Here is a 23,005-nt window from a genome sequence, read left to right as displayed (position 1 = left end):
ATGGAGAAAAATACAGCAGAGAAGAGGGATAGGAAGCGTGGTGCAAGAGACTGCAGTTTTAGATAAGGGTAGACAAAGGACTCCTCACTGAGAGGGCAATATTTGAGCAAAGACCTGAAGGAGGGAGGATGTGAGTAATGAAGATAAGGGGGAGGACCATTTCAGGCAGAAGGATCAGCAAATGCAGAGGCCATGATGATATGCCCAAAGTGTTCAGGGAACATGAGGGAGGCCTGAGTGTGGAGAAAGTTAGAGGAAAAGTGATGGGATATGAGTTCAGAGAGATAATGAGGCGTCAGGTCCCAGTGACTTCAGATGCCATTTAAAAGACTTTGGAGGATGTGATGTGATTGTAAGAACTTTGGCTTTAAAAAACAAAAGTAAAATGTGTATAACAAAAATTTACCATTTTACCCATTTTAAGTATACAATTCAGTGCTATTAAGTACAATTGTAATGTTGTGCAACTATTACCACTATCCAAAATTTCCAAAATTTTCTCATCACTCCAAACAGAAACTGTACCCTTTAAGCAATAACCACTCTTTTCCCCTTCCCCCACACCAACCCCTGGTAACCTCCAATCCACTTTCTGTCTCTATGGATTTGCCTATTCTAGATATTTCTTATAAGTGGAATCATACAATATTTGTCCTTTTGTATCTGGCTTATTTCACTTAGTATAATGTTTTCAAGGTTCATCTTTGCTGTAGTGTGTGTCAGTACCTCAATCCTTTTTATAGATAAATCATAGCCATTGTATGTATATACTGCATTTTGTTTATCCATTTATCTGTTGATGAACATTTGGGTTGCTTTCACCTTTGGCTATTGTGAATAATGCTGCTGTGAACAATGATGCACGAGTATCTGTTTCAGTTTATGCCTTCAGTTCTTTTGGGTATATACCTAGAAATGGAATTGCCAGATCATATGGTAATTCAGTGTTTAACTTTTTGAGGAACTATCTTACTGTTTTTCACAAGCAGTTGCACTGTTGGAGCCCACTACCAATGTATAAGGGCTCAAATTTCTCCACATCCTCAAAAACACATTATTTTCCTTTTTAAAAATTATAATGATTGTAGTTGTGAAGTGGTATGTATTGTGGCTTTGATTTGCATTTCCTTAATGGCTAATGATGGCATATTTTCATATACTTCATGGCTATTGTATTATCTTCTGTGGAGAAATATCTATTAAAATCCTTTGCCCATTTTTTTGAAATTTTACTTTAAGTTCTGGAATGCATGTGCAGAACGTGCAGGTTTCTTACATATGTATACATGTGCCACGGTGCCTTTGCCTATTTTTTAATTGGATTGTTTGTCTTTTTGTTGTTGAGTTGTAGTTCTTTATGTATTCTGGATATTAACTCCTTACCAGACATATGATTTGCAAATATTTTTCTCCTTCTGTAGTTTTCACTGTTTGTTTGAAGGCAGGGTCTTCCCTCTGTCCTCTGGGCTGGAGTGCAGCAGTGCAACTTTGGCTTACTGCAGCCTCAACCTCCAGGGCTCAAGTGATCCTCCCACTTCAGCCTCCAAGTACCATGCTTGGCTAATATCTGTAATTTTTTTGTCGGGACAAGGTCTCACTATGTGGGCCAGGCTGGTCTTTAACTCCTGGGCTCAAGTAATGCTCCTATCTCAGTCTCCTAAAGTGCTGTGATAATAGGCACCCGGCCTTAGTTGTCACTTTCTTGATTGTTTCCTTTAATGCTGTTTGTTTTCTATATCTTACATGTTTTTATTCCCGAATTCTTCAATTACTGCCTGTTTTTGTATTTAGTTGATTTTTTAAATGGTGTACTATTTTGATTCTGTTCTTTCCTGTTATTTTCTTAGTGGTTATCTAGATTAAATTAAACTAGGTTGTTACAAGTTTAAGATGTTAATTGTAATTCCTAAGATAACCACTAAGGAGTTTGGCTTTTGATCTGAGTAAAATGGAAAACCATTGGAGGCTTTTAACTGCATCTGTTTTTTGTTTTAATCTCTATGCTGTGCTGAAAATAGACTGTTGAGAGAAGGTGCCAGGCAGGGGCTGAAGTTGGGAGATACGTTAGATTTTGTAATAATCCAGGCAAAAAATCATAGTGGCTTGGCCCATTGTGGTAATGGTAAGGGTGTTAGTATTCAGATTCTGAGTATGCTTTTGATAGTAGACCCAACAAGACTTATTAATGAATTGAATGTGGACTGTGAGAGAAAGAGGAGTCAAAAGTGACACCAAAATTTTTGGGAGATGGAGTTACATTTGGAGATAACATTACAGATTTTAGGAGATCTGTATAAAATGGATTTCTCTCTTCTTTTTTTTTTTTTTGTTTTTTTTGAGATGGAGTCTCCCTCTGTCGCCTAGGCTGAAGTGTAGTGGCACGATCCCGGCTCACTGCAACCTCTGCCTCCCAGGTCCAAGTGATTCTCCTGCCTCGGCCTCCCGGGTAGCTGGGACTACAGGCACCTGCCACCAAGCTCAGCTCATTTTTGTATTTTTAGTAGAGACGGAGTTTCACCATTTTGGCCAGGCTGGTCTCAAACTCCTGACCTCAGGTGATCTGCATGGCGTCCCAAAGTGCTGGGATCACAGGCATGAGCCACAGTGCTTGGCCGGATTTCTCATCAATGTTTTAAAAATGTATTCCACATTCAGGAGAAACTAAAACATCTCGAGGATATAATATGTTCAGTGTGGCTGGGCGCAGTAGCTCATACCTGTACTCCTAGCACTTTGGGAGGCTGAGGCAGGCAGATCACTTGAGGTCAGGAGTTCAAAACCAGCCTGGCCAACATGGTGAAACCCCGTCTCTATTAAAAATACAAAAAAAATTAGCCGGGCCTGGTGGCAGACACCTGTAATCCCAGCTCTACTCAGGAGGCTAAGGCAAGAGAATTGCTTGAACCCGGAAGGCAGAGGTTGCAGCAAGCCAAGGTCTCACCACTGCATCCTAACCTAGGTAACCGAGCGAGACTCCATCTCAGAAAAAAAGAAAAAAGTTCAGTATGTTGGATTTCTTGGTGTTTTGTTTTCCTGTTAAACTATCAGGATATTTAGTGGAGTTGAACTAGAAAGGCCAATTCCTCATACCTTCCATGCATTCTGTACTGAGAAACCGGGCTGTTGAGAGTAAAGATTGTTAAATATTAAAAGAGCATAAGCTGGTAAAAGGAAGAGAAGGAAGGGTAGGAAGTAAAGAAGGAGAAGGAGCTCTATTATATTCATAATGTTCTTACCAAATGAACAAAGCATGTTAATAACTTTTAGAAAGAAGTTCAACAGCAAAATTTTTCTGCAAAAAAATAGTGATTTTTTTTTCTGCCAAATCTGACGTTTAAATATATCAGAAAAACCTCATCCCTTCCATTTATATGAAATGCCTAGAGAAGGCAAATCTGGGCCAGGCGCGGTGGCTCACGCCTGTAATCCCAGCACTTTGGGAGGCCGAGGCAGGTGGATCACGAGGTGAGGAGATCGAGACTGTCCTGGCCAACACGGTGAAACCCCGTCTCTACTAAAAATACGAAAAATTAACTGGGCGTGGTGGCACGCACTGTAGTCCTAGCTACTGAGAAGGCTGAGGAAGGAGAATCGCTTGAGCCCAGGAGGCGGAGGTTGCAGTGACCGAGATCGCGCCACTGCACTCCAGCCTGGGCAACAGAGCGAGACTCCGTCTCAAAAAAAAAAAAAAGACAGATCTGTGGAGACAGGTACAAGGAATCTTTTTGGGTTGATGGAAATATTCTAAAACTAGATTATCGTGATGTTGCAGAACTATATAAATGTACTAAAAAAATCACTAAACACTTAAAACAGGTGACTCTTATGGTTTGTAAATTATACTTAAATACTTAAATTATACTTAAATAAAGCTGTTAAAAATACATAAATACCAGAAAGAAAGAAAAAAACCTTCATTTCTCAATCATTTGGATTAAAATTTTATTAGTATTATATGGAGAAATTTTGGTTGAACTTTTTAACTCCATTATAGTTTTAGTTTCAGGTTTCTACTTACATATTTCTGTTTTAAAATAGTATATATTTAATACAATGGTATTCTCAATTATATGCTTCTAATAAAAAGCCAAATCCTTGGTAAAACCAGTGTTAGGTAGCATATCTTATATGAAACTGAATATTACAGTAAAGCCCAGTAGAGAAATATGTGAATGGACAGAAGCAGGTGTTATGAGCCTGTTTTAATATAAGAAAGGTATTTTGCTTAATAATAGTACATTAAGTTTGCCGTCACTTAATGTACCATCACTTAAAGAAAGTGGAACATTTCTACATGTACACATATATGAAAGTAAGTGCATTTTAAAAAAAATATTGAGAAGTATATGTACCAAACTGATGATAATTACTTCTGTTGAGAGAATGAGGCTTTGAAGAAGAATGTATGTATTTATTTATTCATGTGTTACTTGTGTAACTGATAGAAAGCAAAGTATAAAGAGACTAAATAACTGAAAAGGAAAAAAGATGAGTAAAGCCTAAATAATGGCCGTGGTGATAGAGAAGAAAATAAACACATGAAAAATGTTTAGTTGCCAATTTGATATAGTACAGAACTATTGCAAAGATCAAATATGAATGGGTAAGTAGATTATACTAAATTAACTCAGTGGAGCTATAACATTACTTGACCATAAACATAAACATTACTTTATTAAATTTATGAAGTAAAATGGAAACTTTTATATATACTGGCAAAAGGAAGGTACAATATAATATGTACAATTTATTTACAGCAGTAAAAACAAATAGGATAATAGAGGAAAAGAATTAAGATGACAATGAAAGTATTAATGATAAAGTTAACTGAATAGAGGAGGCTTTATTCTTCCATGCTTTCTTTAAAGGGTTTCTGAATAATCAGAAGTAAGAAACAGTGCTATAATCAGGGATTGGCAAAATACATATGGTTAAAGTTATTACAAAGAATTCTGTTCGGGCGCAGTGGCTCACACCTGTAATCCCAGCACTTTGGGAGGCTGAGGCGGGTGGATCACGAGGTCAGGAGTTCAAGACCAGCCTGGCCAAGATGGTGAAACCCTGTCTCTACTAAAAATACAAAAATTAGTCAGGTGCGGTGGCGGGTACCTGTAATCCCAGTTCCTTGGGGGGCTGAGGCAGGAGAATCGCTTGAACCCGGGAGGCGGAGGTTGCAGCGAGCCGAGATCGCTGCACTGTAGCCTGGGCGACAGAGCAAAACTCCGTCTCAAAAAAAAAAAAAAAAATTCTAGAAATAAGAATTGTCTGAAAAGAAAAATTTACCCCTACTTGTGTGTGTGTGTGTGTGTGTGTGTGTGTGTGTTATGTATAAACTGTTGGAGGCTTTTAACTGCATCTGTTTTTTGTTTTATTCTGGCTGCTGTGCTGAAAATAGACTGTTGAGGCAAGGTGCCAGGCAGAGTCTGAAGCTGGGAGATATGTTAGATTTTGTAATGATCCAGGCAAAAAATTATAGTGGCTTGGCCCATTGTGGTAATGGGAGAGGTGTTTTATATATAAATAAAAATTATATTTATATAATTTATATACATATGTTTATATATATACATAAATATGTATTTATATATGTATGTGTATTTATGTGTATGTACATAAATTTATATGTGTATATATAAGCAGCACTCTTGAAAATAATACCTCTAGTGTCCTCTTATTTAATCTATTAACTTTCAAACCTATGGTTAATTAATAATTTTTTTCTAATTAGACACAGTTATTTTTGTCATGATAGTATGATGTAAATGTATTTCCTAAAGTTTATGTGTTGGAAACTTAATCCCTAATGCAACAGTGTTGAGGTGAGACTTTTAAAAGGTGATTAGGTCATGAAGGCTCTACCCTCATGAAAGCGTTAGTGCAGTTATGGTGGGAGATGGTTAGTTATTGGGGTGGGTTCCTGGTAAAAGGATAAGTTCAGCCCTCTTCCCTTCTTTGTCCCTTGTGCTCTCTTGCCCTCTGTGTTCTGCCATGGGATGATGCAGCGAAAGGCTCTTGCCAGAAGTGGGCCCTTTGACTTTGGACTTCTCAACCTCCAGAGCTGTAAGAAATAAATCTCTGTTTTTTATAAATTACGCAGTCTCAGGTATTGTTAGAGCATCACAATACAAAGATAATGAGATTGGCCTGTATATACTGACATGAAAAGAATTCGAAGGTAAAATAAGTTTTTTCTTTAAATTTTTTAAAGTAGTTTTTAAGAATCAAGGTATTACATCTACATATTCTGTTACAACAATGCAAAACAGATGGACAAAGACACATGAATTTGTTATTTTCTATGTTAGCATGTGGGAGAGAACATAACACAATATGTGAAAATAGCTTACTTTATAAGCGTAAGCATATGGAGATGCTAATGTCAAAAAGAAAATGCTTTTCCTAAAATTTGGTTTTTAAAAAACTTAGTAAAAAACAAAATATTGTTTGATAAAATTTTAATAAAATACGATAGATTTTAAGTGTTCTCATTACAAGAAAAGTATATGAGGTAATGAAAATGTTAATTAGCTCTATTTAGCCATTCTACAATGTATGCCTGTTTCAAAACATCATGTTTATAAATATATATAATTTTTGTTATTAGAAAAATGAATCAAAAGGAAAAAATTTAATATAATACAGAAATATGTAAAGTAAAAGGTGATATTTTCATCCTTTGGCCCTCAGTCCCATTTGTCAGAGGTAATACTTTAAAAAATTTTGATGAAATTTCTGTATACCCTGTATCTCCATTATTTCCAAGTTTGCTTACATAAATTTTACCTGAAGAGGTTTGCCCCTCATATAATTTTTACCTTAAATAGTAAGATGTAGAGTGTTACTATTCTAAATCATCTGTAGATTTAAGAATTTCTATGTTCCAGTAAGTAAGTTAAAATTGGGGAAAACTAATTTCAGGTAAATTGTTTATCATTTGTTCCTGCAATGTTATAACGGATTAAATTTTTATTTTATATCAGTGATTCTGAACTGGGGGCTGTTCCCCCCTGCCCAGGGACATTTGACAATGTCTGGAGACATTTTTGGTTATTAGAACTGGGGGGCCGGGAGTGGGTAATGCTACTGGCATCTGGTGGGGTGCTGCCAAACATCCTACAATGCACAGAACAGCCTCCTACAGCAAGGAATTACCTGGTTCAGAAATGTCAATAGTGCCAAGGTTGAGAAAACCTGACTTAAAGGAAAATGGTTAAGAGTGAGGACTACCCTGGCACACTGCTCGGGTTTTGTATCATAGCCACACTACTAACTGTGTGACTGTGGGTGGTTATTTAACCTCTTTGTGCCCAGTTTCCTCATTATATTATAATAATAGTAGTACCTATCTTACAGGGTTGTTGAGAGGCTGTTTAATACATTTATTATGTGATAAGCTTAGATTTGTACCTGGTACATAGTAGGAATGTTGGCTGCTATTGTTTTATTGTTTCTCAGTAAAAACTAAAATCTAACCAATTATATAACATCAAAAGGATGGCCAATTAATAAAGATATCTTAGTAATTTGGGGGAGTTTCTAAACATGGTTGTTGAGAGTTACTAAGTTAACTCTATATTTCAGCCTACTATTTCCTATACAAACTGTTTTTTTAATATTTGAAAAATTATGTTTGGGGCGATGCTGCCTCTTTGTAGAGCAGTAGCCCTTCGACTGAGATATTATTTCATTGGCCTTTTCTCCTGGATTCTGTAGTTGTAGTTTTTGCCTCTTTGAAAGTTTCAGCTCCTGCAACATAGTGTTAGATCCTTATTCTGATCTTTCTTCACTTCTAGGCTAGTGAAGACATTTTTGGGAAGTATCATTATGACTACATCCTGAGAGTACAATGAGAGTGTCTGATTTATGAAATCTAGGTTATTTTTAGAGGCAAGAGAAAATACTTAATTTAGTCACATCATAATTTTATTTCCTCTTTTTATAAAGTATTATAGTGTACTGTAAAATTCATTAATCCCGAGTAAGTATTTGTGTCTCTCATTGCTATTCCTCTCAGTGGAGTAATTCATGAACTGTACTTACATTAAAACACATAATTTAACTAAAGGTTTAATTCAAAATATTTTTATATGCCTTGCAAATATAAAAATGCCCAGAAAAAATTTTAGATTGAGAGACAGTGTACAGTGCTATTTTCTGGAAACATATGGCAACTTTTTTATATAATTTGATTTAAACAATAAATAGCAAAGGTTAAACAGACAAACCCATTTATTAAACTAACAAAGGAAAGTGTGTAAGTGGTGAAGAATACATAGTTGGTTTTTTTTTTCCTCTTTCTTCTTTTTTTTTAAAGTTCAGTTTTAGTTTTTTACCACTTGATGGCAGTGATGGAGCTAGAGCTCTACCCTGAGAAGGTTAGGGCAAGAACTCATTATGAATAACAAAAGCGTAGGTACAAAGGAAATCCCTGACATTTTAATATTATTCACATTTCTAGGTGATATTACTTATATTGCAAGTGACAGTAATAGGGGGAAAAGCCTCTAGATGGAGCTTCAGTACTTTCTAAGGGAAAACATTTCCTGTATCTTTCCAAATGCATATTTTATATTATTTTACATAATATATTAAATCCAGAATGGATTTTTACAAAATAATATTTGAGGGTGAATTTATTTCAGCTGTAATTATGGAAATTGATTCACCAAATTACCTAATAATTTGAAAAAATGGCTATTTAAGTATCTTACATTTTTAAATCATTATTAATATTTGTTGAAAAGTATGTTAAACTTTGAGTCAAACATTTCTATCTAGTATAAATGATTTGCATATCTAACAAGTTAGTAAAAGATATTTAATAAGAAGTCAGGTGCTTAAAATCAATATTGCACTATAATTAAATCTGACCATCTATATTATTATGCCTAGTATCATTCAACATTTGAGTTCCTAAGAGAACATAACTATTACTCCAACTCAATTGCCCAACTAAAAAAATTAAAAACTAGGAATTTTAATGTAAAATAATTTTTTAAAGAATATATATGTTCTTTAGTAAATATTCTTACTTTCTTCAGTAATGTTTTCCTTTTACAGTCAAGAGAGTCTATTATCACTATATATTGAAGGGAAGTTGTCATTTAGTGCACTGTTGATTTTAGTGTCTACTTCTTGAATAATAAGAAAACTTGAAACAAGAACAATAAGTTTTCTGAGAATGACCCTGTATGGTGAATTTAAAAAAAGAAAGAATAGTAATTTTTCCCAGCTGGCCTTCTCAGGAGGCTGAGGTGGGAGGATTGCTTGAACCTAGGAGTTTGAACCAGCCTGGGCAATATGCGAGACCCTGTCTTTATTGTCGATTGATTGATTGATTGATTGAGACGGAGTCTTGCTCTGTCACCCAGGCTGGAGTGCAGTGGCGCAATCTCAGCTCACTGCAAGCTCTGCCTCCCAGTTTCAAGTGATTCTCCCACCTCAGCCTACCGAGTAACTGGAATTACAGGCGCACGCCACTATGCCTGGATAATTTTTGTATTTTTTTAGTAGAAATGGGTTTTCACCATGTTGGCTAGGCTAGTCACGAACTCCCGACCCCAGGTGATCGCCTGCGTCAGCTTCCCAAGGTGTTGGGATTACAGGCATGAGCCACCACGCCTGCCTGACCCTGTCTTTAAAAAAACAAAAAGAATAGGAAGCTTTCTTACTTTTCTACTAGTACGCAATTACCTAGGTTAATTTTGATGTCTCATAAAGCATTCAGTGAAGAAAAAAACAGCTATTGTTTTAAGTTGTCTGTTTTTATGGACTCAGAATATTGGAAGCCTTGTAATCTTTGGTTTGAAATTGACATGAGATAATAATTGTTTTATGTTGAAAAAAGGTATAACTGAAAAATTATATGAGAAGCATGAAAAGTAGTTTTTGGGGGTTTTACTTATTTTCAGTTTCATGAATGAATGTTTTATTTATTCTCTATTGAGACAAAAACCTTACTAAAACAGAGTAGTTGCCAGTAATTTTTTATAATTACACTTAACAATAATGTTGGCAACAGTTGATTTTCTATTTGGCTAAGCAAATATGGTCTAAATTCATTTCAGGATGTATAGTCAGCTAAATTTGCAGCATAATTTGCTTGCTAATCACCTCAGTAGTAACAGTCTCCCAGAAAGCCATGTGTTGCTTTATTTGTTCCTTATCTAATTAAATTTTTGGGGACTTTATTAACAAAGGGACACATTTCAAGAACATCACATAAATGTTCAAGCATTCTTTTATTAATACTTTCTAAACTTATATAATTGCATTAAATTAGCTTTTAATTGTGTAACAAAGTGAACTTGCAAAAGTATGGCCTGTTTCTCAGGGGTAGGAAAACTCCACATTAAGGAACTACTATGCCACTACAAATATTTATTAGTGGTTACCTTGTAGTAGTAATTACTAATGAAATAAATTTATTTAAAATAGTTATGGGTAAGTTTCGACTTAATTTGTAACTTGGGTCTCTCTGGACAAAGGGAAACTGATATTTTCCATTTCTGTGAAGCACTTGCACTATGAAGGAATGGTTTATGTATCAAGTTAATTTTACATTGTTAAACTTTTTTTTTTTAAGGGAAAACGAATAAAGCACAAAGTTGTTGTTTGCTATAGAAACAGTTTAAACTGTCTTTAATTTGGTAGGAGAAAAATTTCTCTATTTTATAATCATTTAGGTTGCCAGATTAAGTTTTGTGCTTTTTTAACCAGTATATTGGCATTGTGTAGTGTCATCTGTAGTATTTTAGGCTTGTCTAGATTACTTTTTTTTTTTTGAGATGGATCTCGCTCTGTCACCCAGGCTGGAGTGCAGTGGCATGATCTCAGCTCACTGCAACCTCTGCCTCCCAGGTTCAAGTGATTCTCCTGCCTCAGCCTCCTTAGTAGCTGGGATTACAGGTGCGTACCACAACGCCCTGCTAATTTTTGCATTTTTAGTAGAGACGTGGTTTCACCATGTTGGTCAGGCTGGTCTCGAACTCCTGACTTTGTGATCCGCCTGCCTTGGCCTCCCCAAGTGCCACCTCGCCTGGCCATCTAGATTACTTTTTTTTTATCTATCTGGCAGTAATGCCAAGTCTGAATTGAAGCATTTCTGCAGCTTCTCCATCGGAACTTTCTGCTGTTTCTAGCACTTTTATGTTGTGGAGATGGCTGCTTTCCTTAAGCCTCGTGATCCAACTTCTGCTAGCTTCCAACTTTTCTTCTGCAGCTTCCTCACCCTCTTGTCCTTCTCAGAAATGAAGAGAGTTAGGACCTTGCCCTGGATTAGGCTCTGGCTCAAGGGAATGTTGTGGTTGGTTTTATCTTGTATCCACATCACTCACACTTTCTCCATATGAGCATTAAGGCCTTTTCACTTTCTTATCATTCATGTGTTCACTGGAGTAGCACTTAATTTCCTTCAAGAACTTTTCCTTTACATTCATACTTGCCTGTTTGGTGCAAGAGGCCTAGCTGTTGGCCTGTCCTGGCTTTCAACATGCCTTCCTCACTAAACTTAATCATTTCTAGCTTTTGACTTAAAGTGTGAGATATGTGACTCTTCCATTCACTTGAGTACTTAGAGATCACTATAGGGTTATTAATTGGCCTAATTTCAATATTGTTGTGTCTCGGAGAGTAGGGAGGCCCAAAGAGAAAGAGAGAGATGGGGGTACAGCTGGTCGTCGGATCAGTCAGAACACATACAACATTTATTGATTAAATTTACCAATTTATATAGACATGGTTCGTGACTCCCCAAAATAATTACAATGGTAATATCAAAGATCACTGATCATAGGTCACTATAACAGAGGTAATAATAATGAAAATGTTTGAAATGTTGCGAGAGTTACCAAAATGTGATACAGAAACAGGAAGGGAATACATGCTGTTGGAAAAATGGCACCCATACACTTGATTGGCTCAGGATTGCCACAGACCTTCAATTTGGAAAAAGATACAATAGCCGCAACATGTAGTAAAGCACAATAAAGTGAGGTGGATTGTGCCACTGCACTCCAGCCTGGGCAACAGAGTGAGACCCTGTCTCAAAAAAAAAAAAAAAAGGTTCTGTGGATGACTACATATTTTTGCATTTGTAGACTACCACAGGAGAAAATTATATGACATGGAAAATTTGACTAAGAACATTTTTAGTACAGGACACTAATTTAAGCAAAAACTGAAGCAAATTTGAATGAAATCAACCCAGTTCTAAACACTGGTCATCACGCAAAATGACACGCCAATAAATACGCAACTAGATTAAAAGTGTGCTGTGATTATATTCCATAAAATGTCAGTCCTCCTTAACTCTCCCAATTACCAAGTTAACTCCAAAGGTTTCGAGGACTGGTTTACCTAGTTTGTCAATAGAGGGCAATCGCTTATTGGCCGGGTGCGGTTGCTCATGCCTGTAATCCCAACATTTCAGGAGGCCAAGGCGGGCAGATCACTTGAGGTCAAGAGTTCGAAACCAGCCTGGGCAACATGGAGAAACCCTGTCTCTACTAAAAATACAAAAATTAGCCGGGCATGGTGGCAGGTGCCTGTAATCCCAGCTACTTGGGAGGCTGAAACACAAGAATCACTTGAACTCTGGAGGCAGAGGTTGCAGTGAGCTGAGATCACACCACTGCACTCTAGCCTGGGCAACAAAGCGAGAGACTCCATCTCAAAAAAAAAAAAAAAAAGAAGAAGAAGGGGGTGGGGGGAGGGGGAAGGGCAAGGGAGCAATCACTTATTGAAGCATGGATACTTCAAAATAGAATAGGACATAACTCTAGTTCTGGAAATGACTCAAAATCATCCAATTGGTTAAAAGCAGACAACGATAAACTATACCCAAATATATCCAAAAATTATTTCAACAATTTATTTCTGGTTCTCATAGGTATGTAATGTGAAGGAAGAAAATTGAACCCTCATTTTAAAACTGGTTAGGTACAGTTATTTCATTTCCTTTCCTGGAATCTTACTTTTTTTCCTGTTTTTGTTTGTTTGTTTTGCATTAGTCAGAAAACACTTAACCCAAATATACATACAGATTTTTAAACTTTAACTACTAAAGATGAGCAAAAGTTTAAAAACATTGCCTCCACTGTAACTGATAAGATCTGACTTCCTGCTGGGACAGATACAATTTGTTTGGCTACTCTTCTGAATTAATTAAATGAGTTTTACTGGCATCTCTATCCTAGAAATTCTCCAATTGGGAGGGAGTGAAGCATGAAGCTGAGATAAGTGGCAAGCATTTTTAAAAAGAGGTACTTTTAACTTGTCCCAAGCTTTTTTTGAACCTTAACTGGGTTCCTAATGTCCAGTAGTCTCCCGTTATCTGTAGGGGATACGTTCTAAAATCCCAATGGATGGCTGAAACTATGTTTTTTCCTATGTATTCCTATCTTATGATAAAGTTCAATTTATAAATTAGGCACAATAAGATTAACAGGAATAATAATAGAACAATTACAACAATATACTATAATAAAAGTTACGTGAATATGATCTCTCTTTTGTCTCAAAATGTCTTAATATTTTCAGACTGCAGTTGACCATGGGTAACTGAAACCTCAGAAAGTAAAAGCTTGGCCAAGGGAGCCTGTGCTATATACTACAGGTTACCAAACACACTCTGCCTGGAATTAGAAATTTCCACATTAATTTCAATAATACTGACTTGAAGATTTTTGTGATATTATATCTAAGTACTTCTTAGATTCAACATTTTATTTACTTTGCTCCTAAAATTATTTTGTGCAATGATTTCTGGCATTCTTGCAAAGTAGTAAATATACAGAAATTCAAATATTCATATTTGATAGGTACTTTAACATTCAAGACTGCAAGTTGGGCCAGGCGTGGTGGCTCATGCCTGTAATCCCAGCTACTTGGGAGGCTGAGGCAGGAGAATCACTTGAACCCGGGAGGCAGATATTGCAGTGAGCCAAGATTGTGCCACTGCACTCCAGCCTGGGTGACAGAGTGAAACTCCGTCTCAAAAAAAAAAAAAAAGACTGCAAGGAAGGAAATAAGGACTGATTAGTATTAATACTTTTATTATATCCCATATTTTTGAATCATACATTAGAGAGGTATCTGAGAAATCAAACTATGTATTTGCCTTGCTTCTTTGTCATTTCTGCAAAGGTTGAATGATAAATTATTAGAAATAATTTGACTACAATTTTGGTCAAAAGTCAAATGTAACAAATATACTGAAATAAAATATTTCAGTTATTTTCAGAGATAAGAACTATGAAACACTTCCTGAGGGATAATGATCAGGAAATAATAAGCAGCTATTGCATAATAAAATTCGTCTGAGGAAACAAAAGTCATATACAATTCCTGGCTTCTGGAGCTGCTAAAATTCATAGAAAAGATATGCAGTATCAAATTAGACTCTTGAACAACAGAGGGGTTAGGGGTGCCGATCCCCCAGCACAGTGGAAAGTCCATGAATAGCTTTTGGCTCTGCCAAAACATAACTACTAGTAGCCTACCACTAACATAAACAATTAACACGTTATATGTATCATATACTGTATTCTTACAATAAAGAAAATGTTATTAAGAAAATCATAAGAGAAAATATACTTACTATTCATTAAGTGGAAGTGGATCATCATAAAGGTCTTCATCTTTGCCTCTTCTTATTGAGTAGACTGAGAGGAGAGGCTAGTCTTGCTGCCTCAAGGATGGCGGAGGCAGAAGAGGTGGAGGAAGTGGAACGGGAGTCAGGAGAGGCAGGCATACTTGTGTAACTTTTATTGAAAAAAATCTGAATATAAGTGGACCCTTGCAGATCAAACTCCTGGTGTTCAAGGGTCAGCTATGTGTATTCTGATATAGATTTTTTTAATTACTTGCTAATTTGCTTCTTAAATTGGCTTCTGTTTCTCAACATCATGCACAGGACATTTTGCACATGACATCACATGACATTTTGCACATGACATCATGCACATGAAATTTTGTTTTACTGTGACAGAATACCGCAGACTGGGTAATTTGTAAAGAAAATACACTTCTTTCTTACAGTTCTGGAGCTGGAAAGTCCAATATCAAGGTGGGAGCATCTGGTGAGGGCCTTCATGCTGCATCATCCCATGGCATGAGAGAGAGCAAGAGATGAAACTGGCAACAAGCCCTTTTATGCCATTAATCCGTTCATGAGGGTGGAGCCCTCATGACCTAAACACCTCCCATTAGGTTCCTCCTCCCAACATTGTTGCGTTAGGGATTAAGTTTCCAACACATGCTTTCAGGGGGACACATGCAAACCATAGCAGGATCCCATTTTATTGATAGATACTACTTTTGATGGATATTTAGGTTGTTTCTAATTTGGGGCTATTATGAGCAAAGTTTCTATGAACATCGTTGTACATATCTTTTAATAAGCTTATATATGCATTTCTGTTGCGTATATACTTAGGAATGAAATTGCCCTATCACTGCTGGGTTTGTGTATGTTCAGCTTTAGTAGATACTGCCAAACCGTTTTCAAATGGTGATAGTAGTTTATCCTCCCTCCAGCAGTGCATTGGTGTTGCAGTTGCTCCACAGCCTTAACATTTGGGACTAATTATCTTTTTTATAAAAATACAATATTTATAAAGATACATTATCTTTTATATTTTGGCCATTCTGGTAGGTATGTAGTGGTATCTCACTTTGACTTTAATTTGCTTTTTCTCTGTAATTAAGGAAATTGAATACTTTTTATATATTTAATGGCCATTTGGATGTAAAATGTGTAGAGATTATAAAATATTTTTATGTGTATCAGCACTTTGGGAGGCTGAGGCGGGCAGATCACGAGGTCAGGAGATTGAGACCATCCTGGCTAACACGATGAAACCCCATCTCTACTAAAAATATAAATATTTAGTTGGGCGTGGTGGCACACACCTATAGTCCCAGCTACTCAGGAGGCTGAGGAAGGAGAATCGCTTGAACCAGGGAGGTGGAGATTGCAGTGAGCTGAGATCGCGCCACTGCACTCCAGCCTGGGCGACAGAGCAAAAAAAAAAAAAGAGGAAAAGAAAGGAATTTGAATTATTTTATTCAGCAGTTAGTATGATTTTGATTTTGCATTTATCACTTCTCAAATTACTAAATTATCAGTTATTTTGTATAAAGTTGGAAATATGAAGAAACACTAGTTTGGAGAGAAACTTAACTAGTTAAGTTAAATGTAGAATTAATCACTATTGATCCTCTTTTAAAGAGCAGCTGGGCAAAATTGTACAAACTAGCTTACCAGTCCTATCTCCATTTCATGTACATGTCCATTTTTCTCTCACTGTGACCTTTCAGACACCTCTGATGAAGGATGTAAAAGATCTCTCTTACTATCAACTTGCACCCTCATGCCTGTTAATTCAAAGAATTCCTCTCTCAACTTTTATTGGCCGTGACATTTTATATATGGCCAAGATCTATAACATTTATACTCAAATACTTTCATCTTACAACCAACCTACAGACTTAGACCTACAGGTATCCTCTCCTTTTTCCTGCCAATGGTGTCCCCTCTTTGAATGCCAGCTTTTCTCCCATATTTTGGATTCTGTCCCTTACTCTACCCCTTCCTGCTCTGGAAACATACTGTCAGTGCTGCTATCTGTCACCTATATTTAAAGTCCTCTCTCAACTATATCTTTCTCATCAGTATTTATGTAGATATGTTTCTTTAAAAAGAAAAGAAAGTCTCTCTCAGCCACATATCTTTTTCCATTCAACAGCCAAATTTCTTGAAAATTTCCCTTCATTTTACACCACTCTTCTTAGGTATCTGTACCCATTACTCTAGCAAAACAGCTGTTCCCAGGATTCCCAGGGATTTTCATAATAGCTGGTCCAGTTGATAACTTTTAGTATTCATTTTACCTGACATCAGCAGTACTGACAATGCTGACATTCTTCAAAGCTCATTTAAGCCTTCATATATTACCACTCTTCTGTTTTTCTTTAAGCAATATCCTTCATGCCTATTTGACTTTTCTTCATATACCAATGGCTTCTACATTTATATATGTCTAATACAAACTACTACTTTGAGTTTCAGACCTATGTATCCAGATGCTTAACTGGCAGTTCCACTTGACTATTTCAAAAACACCTCCTACTTGGCAAGTTCATTGTCTTCTCTGGCCTGCGGATTTTCTTCCAGTGTTTTCCTATTTCTGCAGATGTTATCAGTATCCTTGCTTATGCAAGTCTGATACTCACAAGTTGTCTGTCATTTACAACCTTACCCCCAATCTCATTCATCAAAAGTTCTCATAACATTTTTTCTTTCCTGTTTATTTTTTATTTTCCAGCTTTATTGAGGTATAATTGACAAAAACAGTATATATTAAGGTGTACAACATGATTTGACTAATAACATTTTTTTACAGACTCGATTCTTTCTCCTTTGCAGATTATCCAAGACAAATTCACTGCCACTCTTCCACAGTATTTTAATTCTCTCTCCCCTGTGATTATCCTAGACTTTTCCAATCTCTCTTACCTGTGCCATACTGTGATTGCTACAATTAGGAAGTCACTGGGACTAGGAAACTACCATGATCAGTTAGCCACTGCAGCTGCAGTGGGAACTTAAAACAATATATAAATGGAAAGAATTGGTCTGTCTTCAAGAGATTTACAAACCATACTATGAAAAACTTAGAAATTTTCCCGACAATCTTTGGAGAGAAAGTCAGTATGGAATGGAATATTACATGTCTATTTATATGGAGATAAGGATACATCCTTAAAAGGTGAATTAATTTCAGAGATGTAAAGAAAAGCATCCAGTATTATTCTATTACATTTACTGGTTTGCACTTTTATTTTGAGAATTTATCAGTCTTTTTACATGCTGTAAAAATCTGCTTATTAAAATTGGAGGATAATATGAAAAAAAAAACCTTTATGTGATAAAAACAATGGATTAGTTTCAACATTTATTTTTCCATGCCAGTGTCTTTTCCTGTTTTGCATAGTGTTGAAAGCTAATAACTATGTTTCCCAGATCCACTTGCAGCAAGTATTCTGGATATAAGGTAGATTTGGCCAATGAGATGTACTTGTGTATGTTTTAGAAGGTGGAAATGAGATAGAGGCCATGCTTCTGCTGCTTTTGCTTTTCCCTTTACAGATATGGGTGCCTATCCATTTTTTTTTTTTTTTTGCTGATGTGGCATGGATTTGAAACCAACATTTGCGGTTGACCACAGCCATCTTTCTCACTTTCCTGACTATATGCAGGGTAGAAACATAACATTGGGAAATTGGACTAGGCAGTTTAGCAATAGCAGTCACTGAAGCGTTTAAGAGATCCTGCTTTGAGCAGGGGTACTATGCTCTGGGTTGACTTTCAAGGGTAGAGCTACTGTGTTTGGAAAGGAGACAGCCAAGAACAAGGTTATCTGGCAGGAACCACAGCAGAAAAAAGCCCTGTAAAGGCAACTGGAGCTCTGGGATTAGGGATCAGTCTGTGTCTGAAAGGAAATAAATACACAACAGTATTAGGTGAATGACAGATTGTAATGTTCCCTGTGTCACATTTAGAACCAGCTGGGCTGAGCTTTCAGATGAGTTCATTTGACATTGCTATTGGAAGGTACAGTAGGCAGAAGCAGAGGAAAGGAAGGAAGGTAAAGCAAATATGTGACCATTTTCCAGATAAGAAAGCTGAGGTTTAAGTAACTACTGAGGCACTCTCTGTCTGGTATATTTATTTTAATTATGTTTGCTAGGGAATTATCTACTTTACTTGCCTTTCAAAAGAACTAGCTTTTTTCCCTTTTCTGTTTTATTAATTTCTGCATTAATGTGTACCCATTTCTTCTTCCTACTTTGTTTTGGTGTATTTTAATTGTTCTTTTTCTGTTTTCTTGGCCTGGGTACTTGGTTCATTCATTTTTAGTTTGTCTTGTTAGCTGCATGCATTTTCCTCTGTGTAGAATTTCATTTCTCATAGATTTTGATGTAAAATATTTTCCCTTTCATTAATTTCTAGGCTATTTGTAATTTAAACTTTTATTTCTGTCTTGAAAAAAAATTTTTTTAACTTGTCAGTTGCTGAGGTGTTTAAAAATCATTTTTGTCTCTGATGGTTATTTTATTTGATTATTATTTTTAAATGTAGTCTGTACTATCTCTAAGTTTTAGAATTAAGACTTCCTGTGTGACCAGACTTACTGCTCATTTTTTAAATGAACCATGAATATAGGCTTGGTATTATCTGCTGGTAATATTTATATTTGTATGCTTATATTTCTTTTTCTTTCTTTCTTTTTTTTTTTTTTTTGAGATGGAGTCTCGCTCTGTCGCCCAGGCTGGAGTGCAGTGGCACAATCTCAGCTCACTACAAGCTCCGCCTCCCAGGTTCATGCCATTCTCCTGCCTCAGCATCCTGAGTAGCTGGGACTACTGGCACACGCCGCCACACCCGGCTAATTTTTTGTGTTTTTGGTAGAGACGGGGTTTCACTGTGTTAGCCAGGAAGGTCTCCATCTCCTTACCTCGTGATCTGCCCGCCTTGGCCTCCCAAAGTGCTGGGATTACAGGTGTGAGCCACCGCACCCGGCCACTTATATTTATCTTATATATATCTTATATTTGTAAACATAAACACCTCAAAGTGTTTTAAAAATTATTATTCAAATTCTCTATAATTTTGCTTATTTTTTGTTTACTTACTGTGTCAACTCTGGTAAAGGTATATTAAAGTATTCTGCTGTGATTGTTTTTATCAAGTTCTATTTAGGAGTTTTGCTGTTATGTGAATGAATTTGGAGTGTTTAGAACATAAGGGTTTATGACTGTTTTAACTTCTCAGTGGATTAGACCTTTTATCATTACTTATTACCACTCTTTGTCCTATTACTTGCTTTTGACCTTTAATTCCCATTTTCCAATGTTAATATCAACACTATTGCTTTTCTTTTGTTTGCGTCTGTTTTTCTTCATCTGTGTTTTCTGCCTTTTTGGTTTTGTTTCAAAGTTAGTTTGTTGATCAGTTGTATTTTGATAAGGGAGCTCAGTATATGTATAGTTAATGAGAAACAAATGCTTGATTTTGTTTTTCCTCTCGTCTGTAGTATGTGTTATACTTTTTAATTTTTCTTTTGTTGGCTTAGTAAAATTTCTTTCTATTAATTTGGAAATTTTTATATGCTTTTCTGTTACATAGTGGTTACCTTCTCATCCTTAAAGATGATAATAAAACCTATACTTTTCTATTAATAAATCTAAATCAAATAACAGCTTTTACTTTACCACTTACTTACCCTTCTTGGTCTGCTTCCTTTTCTTTTTTTCTTTTTTGAAAATTCTAGGCCACTATTAGGTTGTCTCTTATGGCATATTTCTTCTGTTTTAAGAATACCTACAGACACATATATTACAAATCACAAATCATAATACTTTTGTATTTATTGTTCACTATTTATACTTTTTTATTATGAAAAACTTAAAACAAACAGTAGTAGAGAGAATAGTTTAATGAATTCCTATATTAATCATCACTCATTTAATAATTATCATTTTCCTATATTATCCTTTTTTTGAAGTATTTTAAAATGAATATCAGACATTCTGACATTTTATTCCTGAGTGCTTCACTGTGCATCTCTTTAGATAAAGAGATGATAAAGAGATATTAAATACCCAGGATACTATTATCCCATCCAATATAATGAATAATTCCTTAACAGCGTCTAGTAGCAGTCTTTATTCAGATGTCCCTAGTTGTCACAAATCTGCCTTTTTACTCTGGTTTAATTTGAATCAGGGGCCATACAAGTTCCATACATTACATTTGGTTGTTCTATCTGTTTTTTTTTTTTTTTTTTTGAGACAGTGTCTTGCTCTGTCGCCCAGGCTGGAGTGTAGTGGCGCGATCTCGGCTCACTGCAAGCTCTGCCTACCGGGTTCACGCCATTCTCCTGCCTCAGCCTCCCGAGTAGCTGGGACTACAGGCACCTGCCACCACGCCTGGCTAATTTTTTTTTTTTTTTTTTTTTTTTGTATTTTTAGTAGAGACGGAGTTTCACCGTGTTAGCCAGGATGGTCTCGATCTCCTGACCTTGTGATCCGCCCGCCTTGGCCTCCCAAAGTGCTGGGATTACAGGCGTGAGCTACTGCGCCTGGCCAGTTGTTCTGTCTCTTAAATCTCTTTATTATAAAACTGTCTGTCCTCTCTCTCTTTCTCCCCCTGCCATTGACTTGTTAAAGGGACCTCCTTTTCAAGATAAATCAGTGGCAAGATTTAGTCTAAGATCTAGTTACCAGATTATAGAAATGATGATTTTGTTCTGTGGATAGTTGGTCTGATGTTCCTGCCAACTCAATTCCCCCAGTAATTAGACATCAGAAGCAGCTGTCTCTTGAAGCTGCAGTCTTTTGTTTATCTATATTTTGGAGAACGCTTACTTTTTTAATCTTATGGAGAGGACAGAGGTGTATCCAACTCAAATAAATGTGTTATTAATCTAAATTTATTTAGATACTAGTTTAAAATAGGGGACATAACGTATTCCTAAAATAAAGGAGCAGAATACATCCTTCTACTGTGCTCGAAATTATTTTCTTATTTGTCAAGAAATCATTCTTATTGACCTTGACTCTCAAAGAATAATAAATGTTCTCTATCAGCAACCAGGATTTGGTATAGATTAACCTTATCACTGGTTAGTATATATAGTTTAAGGCTAAGAAAATCAATTAAAGTTATAATCTTACATAAATTTGAATACATCTCTCCAAAGGCAGTTGACTTTAACAGTGATCTATTATGGAGAAACCCAAAGCCTCTCCCTACTTCTTTTGTAACATATTGGCCATAGAAGCCCAGACTTAAAATTTATCATGAAGTAAACTATATTATTGTATTTATTATTTTTATTTGCCCTGGAAAATTAGTTTTTATTTTGAAACTTATTTCTAAAGCATTTTCTTTTTTCTATTTATTTTAAATTTTATATGCATCTGGTATAAAATCCTATAATCCTGAAGATACTGTGATGAATCCAAGTTTCCTGCCTTATCCTCCTGATCCACTCACCAGAGACAACTTCCTTTAAATCTCTCTATTATTTAGTTCTTCTAGTGGTGAATGCACTTGTATACACACACGTTTGTTTTGGCTTTTTTGCTGCTTTTTTTTTTTTTGAGAGAGGTTTGGGGTGGGGTGAGAAAGCTGTGTTGACTGCTAAATTTACATGTGAAGGTCAGAGTAAAGAGGGCAAAGTCATTAGTAAGAGTTTAGCTTGAGCTTTTAATCAATAAATCAGATACGAAAATGACCCAAAGACCTAGTGAGAAAGATTACATGGAATTACAGTCAAGTACTGCTTAATGATGGGGATACATTTTGAGAAATGCATCGTTAGGCAATTTTGTAGTTGTTCCAGCATCATGGAGTGCACTTTCACAAACCTAGATGGTATAGCCTACCATACACCTAGGCAACATGGTATAGACTATTGATCCTAGGCTACAGACTTGTACAACATGTTACTAAATACTGCAGGCAATTGTAACACAATGGTATTTATGTATCTAAACATAGAAATGGTACAGTAAAAATACAGTAAAAAGATTTAAAATGGTACTCCTATATAGGTCAGCTCCATTATAATTTTACGGGAACCACTATCATATATGCAGTCCATCATTGACCAAAATGTCATGCACTGCATTGACTGTATTAACTTTAAGGCAGTTGGTCTTGATTAATAACACTATAGAAATTAAGGGTCCCAGATGTCAATTAGAGTTTGAAGTTCCTAAATATAATTTGGATGAATGTTGTCTTCCTTCCTCAGTGAATCTGATAGCCAGGTAGATTATCTTCCCTTCAATTTAATACCCCTGAGTCTTTTTCAAGGGGGTAGAAGTTTCATTAAGAAGAGTTTACTTTGAGCGGGCCGGGAGCGGTGGCTCACTCCTGTAATCCCAGCACTTTAGGAGGCTGAGGTAGGTGGATCACGAGGTCAAGAGATCA

The 23,005-nt window shown here is 36.1% G+C and overlaps 1 protein-coding gene across 2 annotated transcripts in view; it reads left to right on the top strand.

The window, feature by feature from the left end:
• Positions 1-23,005, top strand: part of DNAJC1 (DnaJ heat shock protein family (Hsp40) member C1) — a 246,822-nt gene that overhangs the window by 41,852 nt on the left and 181,965 nt on the right. The window contains exon 1 of one of the 2 annotated variants that reach the window (XM_063607289.1): positions 6,008-6,060. The exons of the other annotated variant lie outside the window; for it this stretch is intronic. The gene's annotated coding sequence lies outside the window, so the exon portion shown is untranslated. Of the gene's footprint in view, positions 1-6,007; positions 6,061-23,005 lie in introns of those variants that run through there. 2 annotated transcript variants of the gene reach the window in all.

This window comes from Pan paniscus, chromosome 8, assembly GCF_029289425.2.
Source record: "Pan paniscus chromosome 8, NHGRI_mPanPan1-v2.0_pri, whole genome shotgun sequence".
In the NCBI taxonomy this organism is placed as follows: domain Eukaryota; kingdom Metazoa; phylum Chordata; class Mammalia; order Primates; family Hominidae; genus Pan; species Pan paniscus.
Note: the sequence above shows the minus strand (reverse complement) of the source record. Positions and strands in the feature narration are given on the sequence as shown.